The 22060-nt window shown below is 39.0% G+C and overlaps 1 long non-coding RNA gene and 1 other non-coding gene across 2 annotated transcripts; one reads left to right on the top strand and one right to left on the bottom strand.

Annotated features, from left to right (window-relative positions):
- Positions 1-8409: 8409 nt before the first annotated feature.
- LOC125344846 lies at positions 8410-8513 on the top strand. The gene has a single exon (XR_007209652.1). It is a non-coding gene; the product is annotated as a U6 spliceosomal RNA (small nuclear RNA).
- A 6965-nt stretch (positions 8514-15478) lies between these two features.
- LOC125344842 lies at positions 15479-21732 on the bottom strand. The gene is made up of 3 exons (XR_007209648.1): positions 21701-21732; positions 19077-19156; positions 15479-15490 (listed from the first exon to the last, which is right to left on the bottom strand). It is a non-coding gene; the product is annotated as an uncharacterized LOC125344842 (long non-coding RNA).
- Positions 21733-22060: the final 328 nt, after the last annotated feature.

Genomic DNA, 22060 nt, shown 5'->3' on the forward strand with positions numbered 1-22060 from the left:
ATACATATATTCTCTCTTTCTCTCTCTCTATGTGTATGTGTGAGTTGTGTACCTCAGGGCTGTTCTTTCTTTTTTTTTTTTGGCATTTCCTTCACTGCCAGGGATGATGAACATTTCCTCATATGTTTCTTTGTCATTTTTATCTCTTCTCCTGTGAAGTCTCTCTTTAGCTTCTTTGCCCATTTACTAATTGGTTTACTGGGTTTGGAGTGGGTTAGTTTTTTGAGTTCTCTGTAGATGATGGTTATTAGGCCTTTGTCTGTTCCTGTGCTGGTGAAGATCCTTTCCCATATAGTTGGCTCCCTTTCTAGTTTGGTGGCTATGTCTTTAGCTGTGCAGAAACTTTTTATTTTGTAGTAGTCCCATTTGTTGAGTCTCTCCCCAATCTGTTGTTTGCCTGGGAGTCTGTTCAGGAAGTTTCTTCCTGTGCCTATAAGTTCTAGTGTCTTTCCTACTCTGTCCTTCAGTAGTTTCATAGATTTAGGTCTGATGTTGAGGTCCTTGATCCCTTTTGAGTTGATCTTGGTGCATGGTGATAGGCTAGGGTTTACTTTGAGTTTTCTACATATGGCTGCCCAGTTTTGCCAGCACCAGTAGTTGAAGAGGCTATGTTTTCCCATTGAATATCTTTAACTCCTTTGTTGAATGTCAGCTGATTGTAAGAATGCGGCTTTATTTCAGGGTCTTCTATTCTATTGCATTGGTCTTTAGGTCTGTTTTTATAACACTTCCAGGCTCCTTTTGTTATGATGGCTCTATAATAGAGCTTGAAATCTGGTGTTGTGATACCTCCTGCACTGCTTCTTTTGCCTAGAATTGCTTTGGCTAGGTCTTTTGCTGTTCCATATGAATTTATGGGTTGCTTTCTCTATTTCAGTGAAGAGTGTAGCTGGGATCTTGATGGGGATTGCATTGAATTTGTATAACAATTTGGGCAATATGGTCATTTTCACTGTATTGATTCTGCCTACCCATGAGCATGGAAGGTCTTTCCATCTCCCTGTGTCCTCTTTGCTTTCCTTTTTTAGATTTTTATAGTTCTCATTAAATAGGTCATTCATGTCTTTAGTTATGTTATTCCCCAAATAATTTATTCTTTTTTTTTTTTTGCCAGTCCTGGGCCTTGGACTCAGGTCCTGAGCACTGTCCCTGGCCTCTTTTTGCTCAAGGCTAGCACTCTACCACTTGAGCCACAGCGCCATTTCTGGTCATTTTCTATATATGTGGTGCTGAGGAATCGAACCTAGGGCTTCATGTACGGGAGGCAAGCACTCTTGCCACTAGGCCATATTCCCAGCCCTAATTTATTCTTTTTTATCTATTGTAATTGGTATTATTTCCATAATTTCTTTTTTTGCTTGTGCATTGATGGTCCACAGAAAAGCTTCTGATCTTTGTGGGTTGATTTTGTATCCTGCTACTTTGCCAAGATGGTTTATTTGGTCTAGGAATTTGAGGACTCATTTTTTTTTTGGTCCTTCAGATATAAGATAGAGATAGTTAGATTTCTTCTTTGCCCTTGTGGATCCCTTTGGTGTCCTCCTCTTTCCTTATTGCTATGTCTAGGGATTCCAGAAGTATGTTGAATAGAAGTGGGAGAGTGGGCATCCTTGTCTTGTTCCAAAGTTCAGGGCAAATGGTTTTAGTTTCTCCTCATTTGATATGATATTAGCAGTTGGTCTGTTATATATGTCTTTTATTGTTTTAAAGAATGATCCCTCTATTCCTGTTCTCTCCACGGCTTTTAATATGTATAGGTGTTGTATTTTGTCAAGGGCTTTTTGGGCATCGGCTGAGATGACGATGTGGTTCTTGGTCTTAGCTCTATTGTTGTGGTTAATTATGTTTATTGATTTGCGGATGTTGAACCATCCTTGGGTCTGTGGGATGAAGCCTCCTTGATAGTGATGTATGATTTTCTTGATCAGTTTCTGGATCCTGTTAGCTAATACTTTGCTGTTTTGAGTTTTTCTTGGCTCTGTCTCTCCAAATTTTTAGGGAAATGGAATTATACATTAGAAGGGGAGAGACAAGACTGAATGTGAGGGAATTTGAATCCTCCTTCATGGCATGCTGCAAATGAGGAGGCAGAAGAGTTGAGGAGCTAAGACTGTGTAGCTCCTACACATTCACAACTGCCCAGTGCGGGGTTGGACCTTATAAGGATGCTTGTAAAGTTGTTTCTCCCTTGTGGTTAAAAAGTAATCAGAGCTTTTTGAAAATTCCTATAATAAATTATACAGTGGCCTTTTTATATCTGGCAGTAAGGCTTTTTTAGAATGCCTGCTCAGGAGCAGAGAGCACTGATTTGGAATGCCTAATCTCTAGCCTAAAAATAAATCTGGGTTCTAAGAAATTAAGGTGTGTGTGTGTGTGTGTGTGTGTGTGTGTGTGTGTGTGTGTGTAAGAAATATAGAACTCTGAATGTCAAAAATATATGGTTAATAGATCCTGGAATTGGAAATTCTGATGTTTTCTTTTATTTTTCGATGTTTTAAATAAAGGATGAGTCTAAACAGAAAACTTATCTGCCCATATGTTTAGCTTTTGAAGCGTGCTTTTGGAGAAATTCCAAAATAAAAAATTAGGATGAAATCAGTTGGTTCTTTTTGCTTCGTGCTTGTATGTCCTATTAGTTATTATTGGTTGACACTGCTTTTTCCTGCTAAACTCTGGAGTAGGGTTGGAATGCTAGGGTCTAAGAAGCATGAATTCTGCCTCTGACACAGAGAAAGAAGCACAGCTCCACAAGGCCACTGCAGAGTGTGACTTACAATCTGTGCTTCCTGCTCCTTCAGCTTTGAGGCTGCTACAGGGCCAGATCTGAAGATTGCATCATTTGTTTTTTATTTATTTATAGTGATTGATTCTTATGGACACGTGGACTTTATTTTTTTTCTCAACCATATTTTTCCAGTAATTCCTGAGGGACAAAACTTAGATTAAAAAAGAAAATAAATGTTAATTTCCCTCCATCATCCTCTGTGGTGATTATAATCCGAATCATCTCGCTTTCCATCAATAATTGTAATATGAATTCCACTGAAGAGGGAAATAGAAAACCCTCCTGTCCATGGGTATCAATATCGGAATCTAATCAATAGATCAATGCAAATGGTGGGAAATGGAAGCCACCAGGGTTTGATGACCACCTCATGGAGCGTAAAATGTAGAAAAGAAGAAACAAAAAGAAAGAAGAAATATTATACAATAATAATAGTGTAATCTAAATTACATTAAAATCATAAATAAACAGAATTATAAATTACATGTAAATTATAAATAATTGTAATAATCATGAATTATATATAAATTATCAATGATTTTTAATTCTTATATACTATGTGTGGTAATATATACGTAATAGGTATAAAAAGACATAGGAATTTATTACATATTATAATATATGTAATAGACTTGAAATGACATACAAAAAGAGATATCACATATAAATATATATATATATGAAAGATGTACATAAATACATAATATACCATGTGCATTGTGGGACAGAATAAATCTATATATAAAGAATAATAGATGATGTACATCATGGGATATGTATAATTAAAAATAAAAGATACTGAACAATGATGCCGCATCAATAGCAGGGAGTAATAATTATATTAATAATATATTTAGGAAAATTACAATATGGATAACATATATACAGTATACATAATTATAACAATTATAAATTATACATAAATTATAAGTACAATAATTATAACAAATATGTTATATATAAATCGTACACAAGTATAATAATTATAAATTATTAGTACTGATAATAATAAACAATCATAAAGTGAATAATTATAATAATTTTAAAGAATTATAATTCTAAATTACATAAAAATTATAAATAATTGTAATCATCAATTAGCTAAATTATAATAATATTTTTAAAATCATAAATAATTATAAATATAAATCACATTAAAAGATACATAATTATAATTATACATTACTGATAAATTATACTTAGAATAACAAGAAATAATTACAAATTACATATAAATTACAAATAATTATATATCCTTAATTATAACTATAAATCATTACAATGATATATTATAAATCACTATAAGAAAATTGTACATTATTTGTAAATAATTATGATTATAAATTATGTATAATTTTTAAATTATTAATAATATAATCTTGATTCTAAGTGACATTAAAATTATACATAATTGTAATTGTGCAATATATACACATCATAATGAAAAATGACCATAAATTATCTACACACCATATATAATGATCATCATAACTTATGTATCAATGACGAGTAATTAGGATTATACCCATTATAAATTATATGCAAATTATAACTGATCATAAATTATCAATAATCATTATGATGACAAATAATTATGTTATAGATAAATTTTAAATATTTAGAATCCTACATTATATATTGATTATAAATAATTACAATCATTATAAATTATACACAACTTGTAATTACAGTAATTACAAATTATATATAATTAATAATTATAATGATTATGAATAATTATAATGATATGTTATATATAATTATAACCAAACATTATATATAAATTATATAATTATAAATAAATTATTAATAATTATGAGTACAAATCACAATTACGAATAATTACTCTTATAAATTACGTAGAAAGGATGAACCACAGGACAGAGGACAATGATGTCACCACCCGGAATTGTGGGTAATCAATCCCCTGCCCTGTTTCGCATGCACACTGGAGCCCAGAGGGTCCCCACTAGGCAGTCCAGCCTGCTGTGCATGCCCAGAAACATCTGGTCACCCTCCGCCCGGAGGTTCAAGCTGTTGCGCATGAGCAATGGTGCCTGGTCCCTTTCTGCTCAGCAGTCCAACCTGCTGCACACCTGCAGTTTGCTTGGCACCTCCCCGCTGGGCGGTCCAGCGTGCTGCCTACCTGCAGTGGCACCTGGAGGCTCCCCGCTTCACACTGCAGCCTGTCATGGTGTACTAACACCTGGTAACTCCCTGCTCCTCAGTGTAGGCTCTTGCACATTCGCATTGGCGCCGGGAAGCTCCCGGGAAGCACCTTTCTAATAAATTTTTTTTAAAGAAGAAATAAGTTGTTACTAAGCTCAGTGGCTCACCTCTGCAAGCTTAGCCCCTCAAGCAATTGAGAACTGAGGATCACAGCTTTGAAGTCAGCCTGGGCAGGAAAACTTGTGAAACTTTTATCTCCAACTAACTACCAAAAAATCTATCTGGAAATGGAGCTGTGCCTCCAGTGGTAAAGCACTAGCCTTGAGGGAAAAATAAAATAAAATAAACCCCAGGAAGAGTGCTCAGGTCACAAGTTCAAGCCCCAGGGGGAAAAAAAAGGATATGAACTTGGTTTATTTGTCACTGACATGCCTTTGCCTGTGTGCACGACCATCTTCACTCCTCGCTATTCTACACCTACAAGTTGCTTTATCTTCTCACCATAGCAGAGGCCCCTGCGTTCCCTCTGCTCTGAACCACGCTGACAGCAGTATTTCACCTGAGGAGGCAAGGAGGAAGGTCAGCCAGGCTTTGAAAGGAGGGAAGGTGCTAGAAGTGGTCTCTGTTGACAGGGAGACCCTGGAGCTCATTCCCAGGGCCCAGGTCAGTGTTCTTGTGATATGCGGCCCTGGTCATGGTGCTGAGTGACCTGGGACACGAAGAGGATGCCTCAGCACCTACTGGGGTGGCTCAGACCACCCTGACACAATCCAGCCACCCTTCTTCTCACTTCCCCAGCGTGGAGTTGGGGGACCTGCCTGGCATGGGGACTCAGGCCCAAAGCATGTATAGCTGTCAGTGCCGCTTTGACCTTTTCACCATTACTGCACCTGAGCCGGCAGACACAAGTCACAAGGGGCTTGTGGAAACCATTGAGGGGATGGAGAAAAGCGCTTCTGTGTCATCTGGACCAAGCCGGACAGAGATCTCCACACAAGTTCCCATTCAGAGACCCAGCTTCTGTGCAGTGTCCTGGAGAACACACAAGAGAAGCTCCAGAAGTAGGGGGTATGTATATCCCCCACATTCCTCAACCTGGACTCCTTTACTGCATGATTTCCCAAAGCTTAGGGTGCTGTGGTTTCCAAGAGACCTTGGCCCACATCTGCAAGGAGAGGACTGGAGATAAAATGGCCTACCTACAAAGGGGAATAGCCACCGAGAGCCTCCGTGACATTTCAGGTCATGTGGGAGAGCTTGTGAAAGCCTAACTAATTCCTCTCTGGAGGGGCTGGTGAATCACTGCAGCAGGTGGCGCAGAGGTTAGGAAGGCCAGTTGAAAAGCACATGCATCCCATCAAGTCCCCAAGATGTGCAGCTCCACCATCAAGAGGGATGGACATCAAGGTACATATATTGTATGACAGCCTTTTGCTTGTGGACAAAGTCTTAGCTACATGCTGTACTGTGGTAGCTCTGTTGTCTATTACCCCAGGTGCATGGAACAGAGATGGATACTTGATTTAGTTGTTGGTGACACAAATAATCCTGAGGGAGACTTTGAAATACATCATCTGATTGTATGCGGGTGTTGTATTTTGTGGGGTCGTGCAGCTTCTGGGTCCAGGGCTTGAACTTGGGGCCTGGGCACTGTCCCTGGGCCTCTTTTGCTCAAGGCTTGCCATTTAAGCCACAGATCCACTTCTATTTGTTTGCTGTTGTTGTTTTGATAGTTTATTGGAGATAAGAGTCTCACGGGTGGTTACTTTAAAGATAAACTGTTTTAATTAGGAGGTGAAATGGTCTTAAGTATGATGTATTATGCAAATGCAATAAATAAAAATGGAAGGCAAAAAGAGACTTTACTACAAACACTATATAGGAAGTTTTATGAAAAACTGGGAAATTGCATCTACAAATGTGTGCTTTGTGACTTGAAGCAGCAGTGCTAAATCTCTTGTACTTGATAAAGTAATTATTTCTGCTTAAATGTTTACTTGTATTTTTCTCTTTTTACTGTGCAATCACTGTTTCTCACAAACTGTGTATTGGGTCTGCTTGAAATAGAGATGCTTTCTTTTTTGCAGGTATCCATGGTCACCTTCCCTGTGTGAACTCAAATGAATATGCTTGCTTTCGGGACTCGTGGTCCAGGTGCTGCTGAGTCTTAGGACCCCCTGGTCCCCACTGATTTTCTTTTTCTCTGCATCATCTGCCTCTATACTTTCTACTTTTGTTTGGCTCAGTATCCCATCTCACTGCCTCGGGTTGCAGCTACTACAACAATAACGAATCTCATGGGCTTTCTTAGATAGCTTCTTTCCTAGATAGCTTCAAACCATGATCCTCAGATCTCAGCCTTCTGAGTGGCTAGGATTACAGGCATGATGCACTGGAGCCCAGAACTTACTTTAGATGTGGTATCAGTGGGATCCTTCTTGAGGAATGTCGCAGTCTTCCTCAGCTCTGCTCCTTCCCTGTCGTCTAAGCCAAGCCCTTTCATTCCTGTGTGTTCAATGTTCCTTGAGGTTAGGGAACTGACTTGCCTGCCATGTGCCTCCTTTTCGTGAACACTACAATTGGTTCTACTCCTCACCATTGGTTTGTTTCACTAACTGAATTAACTGGGACCCAAACATAGGGGACGTGTCGCTTTTTGGATTGCACACAGCTCACCTGTGTTTTATTTCATCTGAAGTTAACATTCCTTACCTTGTTTGAGGCCTCTTTGTTTTTCCTTATTCCTTCTTTCTCACCTGTCATTTCCTTGCACAGAGGTAAGAACCATTTTGGAATGATGAACAATGAGTTTTGAGTCATTCTCCGAAAAGTATTGCCAATGGCTCCTGGTTGCTGAATCCCACGTTACTTGCCCAGAAAGCTGGCTCTTTAATCTCTCCTCAGCTGACACAAATGACCACCTATATCTAAAAAGCCAATGGGAGATGAGTTCAGGAATCACCTGGTCACTGCCCAAATAATTTGGCTTGTTTTGTTTTGTTTTATCTTTCATACATCAAGCAGAGTGTACACCTAGGGCCAAAACTGGGCTTGCAAGTTGTTGTTTTTTTCTTAATTCAAGCTTAGCAGGCTGGACCACTTGAGCCACAGATCAACTTCTGCCTCTCCCTCCCTCCCCCTCCCCCCATTTGCATGCATAATAGGACATAAGAGTCCCATGAGAAGCCAAGGGTACTACACAGTGTCCAAAAATCAAAGGATTGTGATTCAAAGCCAGCCTGGGAAGGACATCCAGGAGCCTCTCATCTCCCATGAATCAGCAAAAATCCACAAGTGGACTTGTGGTAGCTGAAGCGGTACAGCCCAGCCTTTAGCAAAAAAGAAAAAAAATGCTAAGGAAAAAAACAACACACAGATCTAGCACTAAGGCCACTCAAAAAATAATAAAAATCAGAGTGGAAGAGAAGCACAAAGAGTCAATTAAACCAAATGATGTGCTCGCTTCAGTAGCACATATACTAAAATTAGAACAATGCAGAGATTAGCATGGCCCCTGCACAAGTGTGAGACGCAAGTTCACGAAGCTTTCCATATTTCTTAAGTTTACTGGAACTAGGGAAGGGAAAAAGAACATCAAAATGGAGAGACAAAGGGCAAAAGGTGAACCAATGCAACAGCAATACTTATAAAACTATATGTTGTAATCCAACTGTACATCTTATGGGGGGGGAGAATTAGGAAGTGGTCAGGGAGGTAAATGAGGGAAGAGGTAACAAGTTTGATAAGAAATGTACTCACTGCCTTACGTGTTGAACTGTAATCCTTATGTACATCAATTTGACAATAAAAGAATAAGTGATAAAATGAACAAGACGCTGGTGGCTCACATTTGTAATTCTTTTTCTTTCTGAATAATTATTTATTGCCAAAGTGATGTACAGAGGGTTACAGTTTCCTACGTAAGGTAGTGGGTACATTTCTTGTACAATTCACGCTTGTAATTTTAGCTACTCAAAGGACTGGAATTGAGAATCACTTTTTCAAAGCCATCTAGGACAGGAAGCCCACTTCACATTTGTGAGTGAGTGTGTGTGTGTGTGTGTGTGTGTGTGTGTGTGTGTAGTTCTGTGATATGAACTCAGGGATTGAACTACAGCTTTCTGCTCAAAGGTGGCTCTTGACCATTTCTGGTCTCTTGGAGGTTAATTGGATGAGAGACTCATGGACTTTTCTTAGTAGCTGACATTGAATCAAGATCAGCACAATTCAGGACCTTCTGGTAGCATAGCCTAACATAGGACTCTTATCTGCTACTGCACACACACACACACCATTCAGCAAGACTGGCAAGGCCCTAAGTATAAGCTGGAGAATCTACACTTAAGTAAATACATAAATAGTAAAAAGAAGAGAAGATCCAATTAAATGTTTTAAAATCTAGACTCATACCTGTAATACAGCTGTTCCCATTTGTTGAAATCTAAGGATAGCAGTTCGAAGGCAGCCTGAGAAGGAGAGTCCATGAGACTTGTTTTCATGTGTGTCACAAGTGAGCTTGACAATGAAGAGTTTTGCTCATAACTAGAGCTCTACTACTTACTGCCTCTAAGTGGAGATAAGAGTCTCATGGACTTTTCTACCCAGGCTGGCTTTGAATCATGATCCTCAGTTTTCAAGCCTCTCTGAAGTTCACTTGACTACCAATGGGACTCTTATCTTCTACTAACCATCAAAAAAAAAAAAAGAAGAAGGCAGCTGAGCTGTGGCCCAAGTTATAGCACAAGCTAGTTTAGACAGGAAAAAAAAAGTACATGAGTGGTTAGGTCCTAAGAACAACATCCAAAAAGGGGAAAAAGAAATTAATAAAATAAAAGGAAAATGAAGGAAGAGAAGATCCAGGTAAAGATTCTTTTATTTTTTTATTTTTTATTTTTTTGGCCAGTCCTGGGCCTTGGACTCAGGGCCTAAGCACTGTCCCTGGCTTCTTCCCGCTCAAGGCTAGCACTCTGCCACTTGAGCCACAGCGCCGCTTCTGGCCGTTTTCTGTATATGTGGTCCTGGGGAATCGAACCTAGGGCCTCGGGTATACCGAGGCAGGCACTCTTGCCACTAGGCTATATCCCCAGCCCTAGGTAAAGATTCTTAAATGTTGGCTCACACCTGTGATCCTGGGTGTTCAGGTTGCTGAAATCTAAGGATCTTGGTTCGAAGCCAACCTGGGCAGGAAAGTCCATGAACCTTATTTTAGAGCTTAAACTTGAGGTGTTTTGCTCAAGGCTAGAGTTCTATTACTACTTTCTACTGGTGATTATTTGGAGATGAGAGTCTCATGGACTTTCCTGCTCATGCTGGCTTCGAACCACAGTCCTCAGATTTCAAGCCTCTCTAGTGCCCGTGTCTAACTCATGGGACTTTTATCTCCTGTTAGCCACCAAAAAACAAAACAAAAAACAGAAGACAGAGTAAAAAGAGAACTTAGAGGAGAGTGGCTAGGCCTTTAATAACAAGCCATAAAACCTGTACTAACAACAAGAACAATAAATGAAAAGGCAAAAAAGAATGAATTACAGTTTTAAAAATAGTTACTTGCAACTATAATCTAAGCTGCTCATGGAATGTGAAATCTGAGGGTCGCAGTTCGAAGCCAGCCTGGGCAGGAAAGTCCATGACACCCGTTTTCATGTGTTCGAGAGGTGGGTTTGCACTTGTAAGGTTTTGGTCAAGGCTAGGCTCTACTAATCTCTGTCTATTGGTGTTTAATTGAGATGAGTCTCTTGGGCTTTGCTGCCCACGTTGGCTTTGAATCACAAGGCTCAGATTTTAGGACTTTGTGTAGTACCCCTGGACTCTTATCTCCTATTAACCACCAGAAAGAAAGAAAAGTAATGATATAAAAAGAAAAGAAAGAAAGAAGAGAGAGAGAAAGAGAGATAGAGAGAGAGGGGGGGGGGAGGTAGGGATGGGGGAGGGAGGGAGAAGAAAGAAAAAGAAAGGAAAGAAAGAGAAAGATGGAAGATGCAAGGTAGGAAAGAAAGAAAGAAACATTGATCTATGGGTCCAATTATACAGCAAGCTAGTTTTCAGAGAACAAAAAAGAAAAACTGAGCAAAAGTGGCCAAGCTCTATAACAATAGTTAAATAAATAAATAAATAAATGAAAAGGAAGGCGAAAGAAGAGAAGATCCAGGTAAACATTTTTTTTTTTTTTTTTTTTGGCCAGTCCTGGGCCTTGGACTCAGGGCCTGAGCACTGTCCCTGGCTTCTTCCCGCTCAAGGCTAGCACTCTGCCACTTGAGCCACAGCGCCGCTTCTGGCCGTTTTCTGCATATGTGGTGCTGGGGAATCGAACCTAGGGCCTCGTGTATCTGAGGCAGGCACTCTTGCCACTAGGCTATATCCCCAGCCCGCAGGTAAACATTTTTAAATGTTGGCTCATAACTGTTATCCTACCTGCTTAGGTCAATGAAATCTAATGATTAGGGTTCAAAGCCAGCCTGGGCAGGAAAGTCCATGAACCTTATTTTAGAGCTTAAACCTGAGGTGTTTTGCTCAAGTCTAGAGTTCTACTACTTTCTACTGATGGTTATTTGGAGATGAGAGTCTCATGGACTTCCCTGCCCAAGCTGGCTTCGAACCAAAGTCCTCAGATTTTAAGACTCTCTGTAGTGCCCTTAGCTACTCATGGGACTCTTACCTTCTATTGACCACCACACACAAAAAAAGACAGAAGCTGAGTTGTGGCTCAAGGAAGGGACCTGTTAGCTATGAGGGGAAAAGCACAAAACCCTCAGAGTGACTCACCGGGGCCTAATTTCAAGCCCTAACAACCACCATCACCGCCACCCACCAAAAATAGGGAGAGAGAGAGAGAGAGAGAGAGAGATCAGTGACCAGGGACTGAGTTCTAGCCCTAGGAGAAGAAGCAAACTAAAATAGCCAGTAGTTGATCTGCCCAAGTTGTAGTGCAAGCTATTTTCCAGAGGATAAAAAAGAAACTTGAGCAAAAATAGCAAGGCCTTATGAATAATAGCAAAAATCCCCCCCAAACCAATTAATAAATAAAAAGGCAGGTGAAAGAAGAAAAGTGATCACTAATGATTTTTTTTTTCATTTTTGTGCCAATCCTGGGGCTTGGGCTCAGGGCCTGAGCACTGTCCCTGGCTTCTTTTTGCTCAAGGCTAGCACTCTGCCACTTGAGCCACAGAGCTACTTCTGGCTTTTTCTGTTTATGTGGTGCTGAGGAATCAGACCTCGGGCTTCATGCATGCTATGCAAGTGCTCTACCACTAAGTCATATTTCCACCCCAATTAAAGATTTTTAAATGTTGAGTGTCACCTGTTAACTTACCTGTGCATTCCCTGATATCTGAGCATTGCGGTTTGAAGCTTTCCTGGCCAGGAAAGTCCATGAGACTTGTTTTAGTGAGTGTGTTCCATCCTCTGAGCAACAAGTAGCCAGGGACAGTGCTCAGGCCCTGAGTTCAAGCCCGAGGTCTGGTAAAAAAAAGTAATATGGGGATTATCCTAACAAACAGAAGTCCTAATTTGTTGGTTTTCTAGTGTCTTAAATGGTCACAACTGAGACTTTTGTTTTTCATGCTGCCGATATAGAGCATACTGAAATACTTAGTTAAATTTTATGTGTCTTTAAAGATATCATTCCACAACTTTAAGATGTGGGCCACATTGTCCTACATAATAACTTGCACCTCTGCAAGGACCTATGAACTAGTTGGAAACATAAAGGTATATATTTATGTATAGTTCACATGAATGAAGGTACCAAACTCTGTGTAAAACTCTAGCATTATACTGACTTACCTGACATTAAGTAAGTTAAATTTAGGGACAGTGACTCTATAGGATACAATACTTTAGGCTTATACAGGAATGGTAACTTCTTTGCACAAGGGCTAATGTGCCCATTAGTGAGCCCCAAATTAATTTCATTAGCTGAGACAAACAGTATAGACATACTCACATGGGCCTCTGTTTTGTCTTTCAATGTACTAACTTTGGAGATTGAGTTATTAATATTGATAGCTTCATTACCTGGAAATGTGAAGCAACATACCAAACTCCAGGTACAAGATGACTAGATAATGTAATGTATATTTGGTGTAATGTGTAAAATATGTTTGTGATGGATTTTTTTCTTTAGGAAGCTATTGAGGAACTTTCGCTGTATAAGATACAAATATGTTCAAGAAACATCACAGATACACAATCACATATATGTTTACAATCACCAAACATAAACTTACACCAAAGTCCCATCAGTCTTCAAGTATGCAGCCTCCAATAAACAGAAGGGCACCATCACAACCCATCCAACAACCAAGGAAACCAGAGAAATTCTTTATCCAAAGAATCAACTTTCATCCAACCATTATACTACATTTATACCTTCTGGTAATCTAGAATTCGGGTGTCATTTAATTTCTTATAATTGTTTTTGTATATTTTATACATGTCTCCCCTCTGTCACTCTCTCCCAAACTTTCCCTCCTATCACCACTCGTAAGGTACTCAGTTCATTTTCTATATAGCATCTAGTGAGTATCACTGCTGTATTTGTTCATCCTTGTTCCACCTTTTATGTGCCCTCCCTGACCCTTCCAAATGCAAAGTAACAAACAAGGCAAAAGGAAAAGAAAACAAAAACAGCAACAATGGCAACTAAAGGGTGTCTATTTCCTTTTCTTGGATTTCATTTCATAGAGTATTAGAATATTATTTTATAGGATCATCTGTCCATAGCTATTGATCCTTTGCCCACCACTCCTATGCTTAGCCTTCTTTGGCCTCTGTATGTTAATGACGAGGGCCCTATATAATTTATCATGTTCCAGTTTTATTTACTTTTGTCATTCAGTATGTTTTACTCATATATTTATAGGTATATTCTATTTTTACCACAAATGGGGAAGCCATGTAGCCTATTTGTGTGTGTATGTGTGTGTGTGTTTGTGCGCGTGTGTGTGCACGTGTGCTGGCATACTTCACTTAGTATAATATTTTTCAAGTCTTCAAAAATAAAACACTTAGGAATTATCTTAACCTAAGATGTGAAAGAACTCTATTATGAAAACTTGAAAAAAAAAAAAGAAAGAAAGAAATTGAAGCAGACGAAGGAAATGACAAAGCAGTCTGTGCTCCTGGTTGGGAAGAATGAACATGGTAGACAAAGTAATTCTGCCCAGAGCAATCTACAAATTTAATGCAATACCCATCAAAATCCCAGCAACTTTCTTCAAAGAAATAGAGGCATCAATCCAAAAATGCACATGGAAAAGATAAAAGACCCACAAGAGCAAAAACAATCCTAAGCAGGGAGAACAGCGCTGGAGGAATATCAATACCAAACTTTGAGCTTTATTACAAAGTCAAAACCAGCTTGGTACTGAAACAAGAAGAGGCCTGAGGACCAATGGAACAGAATAGAAAACCCAGAAATAAGCCCACAAACATATGGCCACCTAATATTTGATAAGGGACTCCAAACACAGGTTAAAAGAAAGCCTCTTTGACAAATGGTGCTGGCAAAATTGGCTATACACATCCAGAAAACTGAAGCTAGATACCTGTGTATCACCTTGCACCAGAATCAACCACAATGTGAAAATATTACAGGAAGAGGTAGGGGAAACCCTTAGCCTACTCAGCATGGGGTAAAACTTAAACTGAGATCTAGAATCACAACAAATCAGACAGTCTAGATACATGAAATATCAAACTGAAGAGCTTCTGCCTGCAGAGGACATAGCCATCAAGATAAATAGAAAGCCTGCAGAATGGGAGAAAATATTCACTAGCTATAAATCAGATAAGGGCTTCATAGAAAAAATATACTTAGAGCTCAAAAAATTAAAATAAACCTTCAAAAACACAACAACCCAATTAATAAATGGGCTAAAGACTTAAAGAGAGACTTCTCAAAGGAAGAACAAAGAATGGCCAATAGACACACCAAGTGTTCAACATCTTTGGCCATAAAAATGCAAATCAAAACAACACTAAGATTTCACCTCACTCCGGTTACAATGGCCATTATCAGGAAAACTAACGATAATAAATGGAGACGTAGACAAAAGAGAACTCTATTACACTGTTGGTGAGAATGTAAACTTGTTCCACCACTCTGGAAGGTTGTATAAAGGTCCCTTAAAAGGCTAAATATAGAGCTTCCCTATGACCTAGAAATTTTACTCCTTGGCATTTATCCAATGGGCCAAAAACCAGGCCACACTAAAGCACAACCATGTTCATTACAGCATTTTTTACCATAGCCAAGATATGTCCCTCAGTGGATGAATAGATCAAGAAAATGTGATACATATATATATATGATACATATATATGTGATACATATATATGTATACATATACATACATATATGTATACACACACACACACACACACACACACACACACACATAAATTCTATTCGTCCACATCAGAAAGAATGACCATTTGGGTGGCAGTACAAAAGGGAAGGTACTAAGTTTACCACATGCATCTTATTATCTGTTTTCCTCACTTACCATATTCCACTTCTACTATGGGGACCTGAAACTAGAGAAAGATATAATGATGACATTTTTGTGTTATGAATTTATTGCACATGGTTTTCATTTGTTCATGTGTATTGAAATGTTATGAGAAACATGGTAAGATAGGGTGCCCAAAGTAGGAAAATGAGCTTTCTTGGAATATGTATCACTAAACTCAACTTTGATCATTACCACCTTGTTTTTTCAATTTGTGCCAGTCCTTCTACTCAAGGGCTTCTACTCAGGGGATGAGTCTTGTCCCTGAACATGTGTGCTAAAGGAACAAAAGTGATCATTCTGTCACTTAAATCACAGCTCCACTTGTGGCAAATTTGGTGGTAGTTATTTGGAGATAACAGTTTCACAGTCATTCCTAACTAGTTGGGCTTTCAACTGTGATCTTTAGATTTCATAGTTTTTTGTTTTTTTTTTGCCAGTCCTGGGACTTGAACTCAGGGCTTGGGCTCTGTCCTTGAACTTCTTTTGCTCAAGTCTAACACTCTACCGCTTGAGCCACAGTGTCACTTCTGGCCTTTTCTGTTTATGGGGTACTAAGGAATCATTCCATAAACCACATTCAAATGCCTGCATTGAATTTTTTTTGGTGGTCCTGGTACTTGAACTCAGGGCCTGGGTACTGTCCCTGAGCCTCTCTTTGCTCAAGGATAACACTCTACCACTTAAGCCACAGCACCACTTCTGGATTTTTCTATATATGTGGTACTGAGGAATCAAACCCAGGGCTTCATGCATGCTAGGCAAGCACTCTACCACTAAGCCACATTCCTAGCTCTACACTGAATATTTTAAAGAAATTCTTGTTTATATTGTTCATGTTGGTGGTCCTCAGGTTTGAACTCAGGGGCTCACATTTGTGAGGTTTCCTTTACCACTTTAAAATCCATACCAGAAGCCCTTTTGTATCACTTATTTTGTATCACTTAGACAATAATTTTCATAATTACATATTACAAGTGGCTGACAAGATAGTCATTGATTACCATATCCATCCTTTCTTTGGCTGAGATAACATCTCATGAATCTATTGCCCAGGATGGCCTAGAAACACTTTCTCAGCTTCCTGAGTAGCTCAGATTACACACAGGAGATAGTGTAATGGCTTCATGTTTAATTGTTGATTTTAAATTAAAAGAAGGAAAGGGTAAGATATCACAAGAAATGTATTCACTGCCTTATTATATAACTCTACCTCCTTTGCACAACACCTTGTCAATAAAATTTAATTTAAAAAAAAAAGAAGGAAAGGATATCTTACCAATTCAGCCAGCAATAACTCCTCAAGGACATCTTCCTCCCTTTCAGAAGATCCCTTTGTAACTGAGCTTTCCAAGAAATCTAGGAACACAAACAGCTTGACTTTTAATTATTGCTAATGCTAAGCGTAATGAATTCAAGGAGCACAAATTAGTCCACAGCGTGCTATGTAAGGTGTATTGTTATGAACTAGAATGACAGATAGGAAAGTAAGGTAAAACTGATGTCTGGGCATTTTGCAAAGGGTATTATTATTATTGTTGTTATTATTATTGTCAGTCTTGGGGCTTGAACTCAGGGTTTGGGCACTGTCCCTGAGCCTCTATGTGCTCAAGGCTAGTGCTCTACCACTTGATCCACTGCGCCACTTTTGGCTTTATCTGTGCATGTGGCACTGAGGAATTGAACCCAGGGCTTCATGCATGCAAGGCAAGCACTCTACCCCTAAGCCACATTCCCAGCTCCTCACAGAGCACCTGGATAAGGACTAATTTTCTTTAACTCAGGTGTATGAAACTTACAAAAGTAATATGGATATCATTCTAACAAACAAGTTGAAATCACTCCTCTGGGTTTACAGATGTCACAATTTGAGCATTCCATTGTCCATGGTGCCTTTAAAATATACTAAAATATTTAACCAAATATTTGTGTGTTGGGATCTGTCTTTTTTTTTTTGACAGTCCTGGGCCTTGGACTCAGGGCCTGAGCACTGTCCCTGGCCATTTGAGCCACAGCATCGCTTCTGGCCATTTTCTATATATGTGGTGCTGGGGAATCGAACCCAGGGCTTCATGTATATGAGGCATACACTCTTGCCACTAGGCCATATTCCCAGCCCTGGGGTTTGTCTTCTCATATTGCCACACCGTCACTTGTAACTCTCCAAGAAACTGAACCAGTCAGAAATATCAGATTATATTTATGTGCATTGACCATGAATGAAAATTCCAAACTCCGTTTGAAAATGTCTGTCTTGGCTATGTGATACTAAAAAAGCAACTTAAATTGAGGGACAATGAGTCTACAGGATGGAGGAATTTAGGCTTATTACTGGAATGGTAAGTTCTCTGTACTAGGGCTAATGAGCCCATTGGTGTATCCCAAGTTAATTTCATTAGGTGAAGACCAATAGTATAGGTATATTAGATAGGCTCCTGTTTTGTCTTTCAATGTACTAATTTGAGAAAGTAGGTTATTAATATCCATATGTGTGTTTCACCATCTGGAGAAATGGAGCATCAAACTCAACTCTGGGTAAAACTGTAGTGAGGAGTAGATAATGTATATTCCATATGTGTAAAGTGTTTTTTATGATGGATTTTTTATCTTCAGAAAGTTACTGAGGGATGTCTGCCATACAAAATAAAAAACATGTCTTAAGAAAACCCATCGCAGATGTACAAAGTCTTATGTAGGTTCACAATCACTAAGCACATAATTATACCATAGCTCCAGTAGTCTTCAATTATACAACCCCAAACAAATAGACAGGGACCAGCACAACCCAATCAACAGACAAAGAAGCCATAAAAAGTCTTTATCCAAAGAATCAACTTTTATCCAACCTCATACTGTACTCATACCTTCTGGTAACCTAGAATTTGGGTAAGATTTTAAGTTACTAAGTTTACCCCATGAACCATAGCATCTATATTGCTTTTCTCATTTAATAAGTCCAGAACACTTACCATATTCTACTTGTTCTGTGGGAAACTGAAACTGTAGAAACAATATTGTGTTGTGACTTACTTGTACATGGCTTTATTCTTTTTCATGAGTAGTGGAAACATATGAGAAACAAGGACAAGATAGGGTGCAAAAACATGAAGTAGCACATATATTGAAAACTCAGGAGCTTTCTTAGAATATGTATGATTCAAATTAATTTCAATCATCAATTGATTTCCTTCCTTCCTTCCTTCCTCCCTTCCCTCCCTCCCTCCCCCTCCCTCTCCCCTTTCTCTCTCTCTCTCTTTCTTTCTTTTTCTTTCATTCATTCTTTCCTTTCTTTCTCTGTCTCTTTCCTCTGTGTCTCTCTCTTTCCCTCCCTCCCTCCCTCCCTCCCTCCCTCCCTCCCTCCCTTCCTCTTCCCTCCTCTCTTTCTTTGCCAGTCCTGGGGCTCGAACTCAGGGCCTGGGCACTGACCCTGAGCTTCTTTTGCTCAAAGCCACAGTGCCACTCTGGCTTTTTCTGTTTATGTAGTACTGAGGAATTGAACCCAGGGCTCCATGCATGCTAGGCAAGCAGTATACCACTAAGCCACATTCCCAGCCTTTTGGTTCATATGAGATCATTTCTGGACTTAAAAGGAAAAAGAAAGTGTATCTTACCAATTCAGCAAGCAATAACTCCTCAAGGATATATTCTTCCCTTTCATAAGATGAATTTTGAACTGATCCTTCCAGGACATCTAGAAACAAACAGTTTAACTATTACTGACTGGTCATGCTAAGTAAGCATAATGAATTCAAAGAGCTCAGATGAGTCCACAGGGTGGTGTGTCAGCTAATGTTTTGAAAAATGTAAATAGAACTTCTGGTAGAGCATCTTTCACAATGAATGGAAAAACCAAGTGAGAGGTAGGAATGTAAAGGAGAACTGCTCTCTGGGCATTGTGCTAATTGCAATGTAAGCTTATCTGTAAATGAAATAGCGTTTCATTGTTCTTGTTTGCCTAGAAATTTAGACATAAAATGTCCTATATCCTGTGAAACAATCTGTGCTATAATTTATGCTCGTTGGTAATTCATACAAACTACTGAAGATAATTTTGTTATTGTCTTTGACCCCCAAACATCCTAACAAATAGGATTCATGGAATGACATTAGTGATCATAGGAGAATGCAGACAAACAGAAATTTTTCTGTCCCTTCTGACTTTTTCTGTTTATGAGGAATTGAACCCAGGGCTTCATGCATGCTAGGCAAGCCCTCTACCGCTAAGCCACATTCCCAGCCTCATGGTCACTATTTTGTTTAACATATATGAAGACTGATGAGATAACCTAAGTTGTAACTTTATTTATTAATTGTTACCATGGAAAAAAGAGACTCCTAGACTTGATTCTTGGCAAAATATTTTAACGCTTTAATATTGGATAAAATATAATAATATATGAAATGTTCAAAATACTGCTACTTGCTAATTAAAAATGACTGTGCATCATATGGTATGTTTCCTTCTATCCTTCCATTTCTGTCACTTGTGTGCCCAGCGATCTGATGTCTGTGCCAGTGCTTAGTGACACAGCTTGTCATCAATGAGAGCGAGCATTGGTAAGGTCTAGTGTTCTTTAATCCAGATATATTAAACTTATAAAACTAATATCGAGGGCTGGGAAGTTGGCTTAGTGGTAGAGTGCTTGCCTAGCATGCATGAAGCCCTGAGTTTGATTCCTCAGTATCACATATACAGGAAAATCCGGAAGTGGTGCTGTGGCACAAGAGGTAGAGTGCTACCCTTGAACAAAAAGATACCAGGGAGAGTGCCCAGGCCCTGAGTCCAAGCCCCAGGACTGGCAATAAAATAAAATAAAATAAAATTAACAGATAAGAACCAAATAACTGACAAAGCAACTGAAGAAATCCAAGTTTTCGCCCCCTCCCCCAAATCAACTTTTTTTTTTCTTTTTTTTTTAATTCAAATTTTTATTATCAAACTGATGTACAGAGAGGTTACAGTTTCATACGTTAGGCATTGGATACATTTCTTGTACTGTTTGTTACCTTGTCCCTAATACCCCCCTCCCTCCCCCCTTTTCCCTTCCCTCCCCCCCCGGAGGTGTTCAGTTCACTTACACCAAACAGTTTTGCAAGTATTGCTTTTGTAGTTGTTTCTCCTTTTTTACCATGTGTCTCTCAAATTTGGTATTCCCTTTGAATTTCCTACTTCCAATACCAGTAAACACGGTTTCCAATATACTCAGATAAGATTACAGAGATAGTGTAGGCACAACCACAGGATGGTGATACAAGAACATCATCAATAATAGAAGCTACAGATACACATAGGACGTTGAAAGTAGTTACAACTGTGATATAACAATTGTTTCCATAACATGGAGTTCATTTCAGTTAGCATCATCTTATGTGATCATAAGGGCATAGGTATTGGGCCTTGTGATGCTCTGCTATGACTTGCCTAAACCTGTACTAATTATTCCCAATAAGGGAGGCCATAGAGTCCGTGTTTCTTTGGGTCTGGCTCACTTCACTTAGTACAACATTGAGATTCCATCTCACCCCAGCAAGAATGTCATATATCAAGAAAACTAATAATAACAATTGTAGGAGGGGATGTGGCCAAAAGGGAACCGTACTTCATTGTTGGTGGGAATGTAAACTGGTTCAGCCACTCTGGCAAGCAGTATGGAGATTCCTCCAAAGGCTCAATATAGAACTCCCCTATGACCCAGCAGCCCCACTTTTGGGTATCTATCCAAAAGACCACAAACAAAATCACAGTAATGCCACCAGCACAACAATGTTCATCGCAGCATAATTTGTCATAGCGAGAATCTGGAACCAACCCAGATGCCCCTCAGTAGATGAATGGATCAGGAAAATGTGTTACATATACACAATGGAATTTTATGCCTCTATCAGAAAGAATGACATTGTTCCATTTGGAAGGAAATGGCAGGACTTGGAAAAAGTTATACCAAAATCAACTTTTATCTAAACTTTGTATCATACTGATTTCTTCAGGTAAAAATTGGAAGTGAGTGTAGGAAATGGTGACATTGTCCAAAAAGATATGTACTAATTACCTGGCTTATGTAATTGTAACACCTCTGTATATCATCTTTATAATAATTATAACAACAAGAATACTAACAACAATAAATTATTTTTAAAAATTGGAATGACATTCTGAAAGAAATGCTAATAAGTTTGCCACACACATCTTATCATCTACACTGTTTTCCTCATTTAATAACTCCAGAACACTTACCATATTCTACTTGTTCTGGGGGGACCTGAAACTAGAGAAACAAAAACATTATAACATTATTGCCTTGTGAGTGACTTTCACATAGTTTTATTTCTCTTTCATGCTTATCACAAAGATATGAGAGGCTGGGGATATGGCCTAGTGGCAAGTGTCTGCCTCGTATACATGAGGCCCTGGGTTCGATTCCCCAGCACCACATATACAGAAAATGGCCAGAAGTGGCACTGTGGCTTAAGTGGCAGAGTGCTAGCTTTGAGCAAGAAGAAGCCAGGGACAGTGCTCAGACCCTGAGTCCAATCCCCAGGACTGGCAAAAAAAAAAAAAATATATGAGAAACATTCACAACATAGAGTGCTAAAA

Source organism: Perognathus longimembris, unplaced genomic scaffold, assembly GCF_023159225.1.
Source record: "Perognathus longimembris pacificus isolate PPM17 unplaced genomic scaffold, ASM2315922v1 HiC_scaffold_4531, whole genome shotgun sequence".
Taxonomy (NCBI): domain Eukaryota; kingdom Metazoa; phylum Chordata; class Mammalia; order Rodentia; family Heteromyidae; genus Perognathus; species Perognathus longimembris.